Source organism: Salmo salar, chromosome 19 (genome assembly GCF_965601325.2).
Source record: "Salmo salar chromosome 19, fSalSal1, whole genome shotgun sequence".
In the NCBI taxonomy this organism is placed as follows: Eukaryota; Metazoa; Chordata; class Actinopteri; order Salmoniformes; family Salmonidae; genus Salmo; species Salmo salar.
In genome coordinates this window covers 8,843,347-8,845,000 of record NC_138309.1, presented here as the reverse complement: position 1 = coordinate 8,845,000, position 1,654 = coordinate 8,843,347, and positions in this window count along the sequence as shown.

Sequence of the window (1,654 nt, the reverse complement as noted above, 5' to 3'; positions counted from 1 at the left end):
TGTTCTGAAATGTGTGTTTATTTTACGTTAAATTTAGACATTGCACTCTATGAAAATATCCCATTTAGAAATCCAACTAATACAGCCTAAATGCATAATTTACCGTGAATGTGTTTTAGACTTTTGCCAGTAAAAATATCGAAGTTGAAATATTTGTTTTCACTAAGATATTTAAAATAGGCCTATTATAATTGAGTTTACATCATTAGATGTAGTGTTTGTAAAATGTAAAATGTATTTGTCCAATAAAGTTTAATAATTGAAGGCACATCCATCATGAGGTTTTGAGTGACCATTTCCTAAATATTTCAACAAATTCTAAAATTACAAGTATTGACAACCCTTACAATTTATGTTTCTTGTTGCGAGATGTTATAGAATGAGAGAGTAGGGATAGAGGCCTTCTCCCCTCTCTTCCCAATCTGTGAGCCCTGAGCAGGCAGAGTGGGTGGGAAATCCCCCTGCTCTGGAAGAGGCCTGCTGGGGTTCAGGAGTGGACTACTGAGAGATGATGATTAGGAAAAGAGAGGAGAGAGAGATTAGTGTCAGATGGAAGCGTCACATACTGTTTGTACTGTACATACACACACACCAAGATCCTTCACTCAGTTGTATAGGTAAATAACTAGAAATGACAGAAGTCTGTGTGTGTATGGAGGGGAAGAAGTATAGGCCACATACACTAGGAGTAGTAGTTACAGTTGAAGTGGGAAGTTTACATACACCTTAGCCAAATACGTTTAAACTCAGTTTTTCACAATTCCTGACATTTAATCCTAGTAAACATTCCCTGTCTTAGATCAGTTAGGATCATCACTTTATTTTAAGAATGTGAAATGTCAGAATAATAGTAGAGATAATTATTTATTTCAGCTTTTATTTCTTTCATCACATTCCCACTGGGTCAGAAGTTTACATACACTCAAATAGTATTTGGTTGCATTGCATTTAAATTGTTTAACTTGTGTCAAACGTGTCGGGTAGCCTTCCACAAGCTTCCCACAACAAAAGTTGGGTGAATTGTCCCATCCCTCCTGACAGAGCTGGTGTAACTGAGTCAGGTTTGTAGGCCTCCTTGCTCGCATACACTTTTTCAGTTCTGCCCACAAATTTTCTATAGGTTGAGGTCAGGGCTTTGTGATGGCCACTCCAATACCTTGACTTTGTTGTCCTTAAGCCATTTTGCCACAACTTTGGAAGTATGCTTGGGGTAATTGTCCATTTGGAAGACCCATTTGTGACTAAGCTTTAACTTCCTGACTGATGTCTTGAGATGTTGCTTCAATATATCCACATAATTTTCCTACCTCATGATGCCATCTATTTTGTGAAGTGCATCAGTTCCTCCTGCAGCAAAGCACCCCCACAACATGCTGCCACCCACGTTCTTCACGGTTGGGATGGTGTTCTTCGGCTTGCAAGCCTCCCCCTTTTTCCTCCAAACATAACGATGGTCATTATGGCCAAACAGTTCTATTTTTGTTTCATCAGACCAGAGGACATTTCTCCAAAAAGTACGATCTTTGTCCCCATATGCAGTTGCAAACCATAGTCCGGCTTTTTTATGGCGGTTTTGGAACGTCTCCTTCCTGAGCGCTAGGACTGCTGCTTGGTCCCATGGTGTTTATACTTGCGTACTACTGTTTGTACAGAT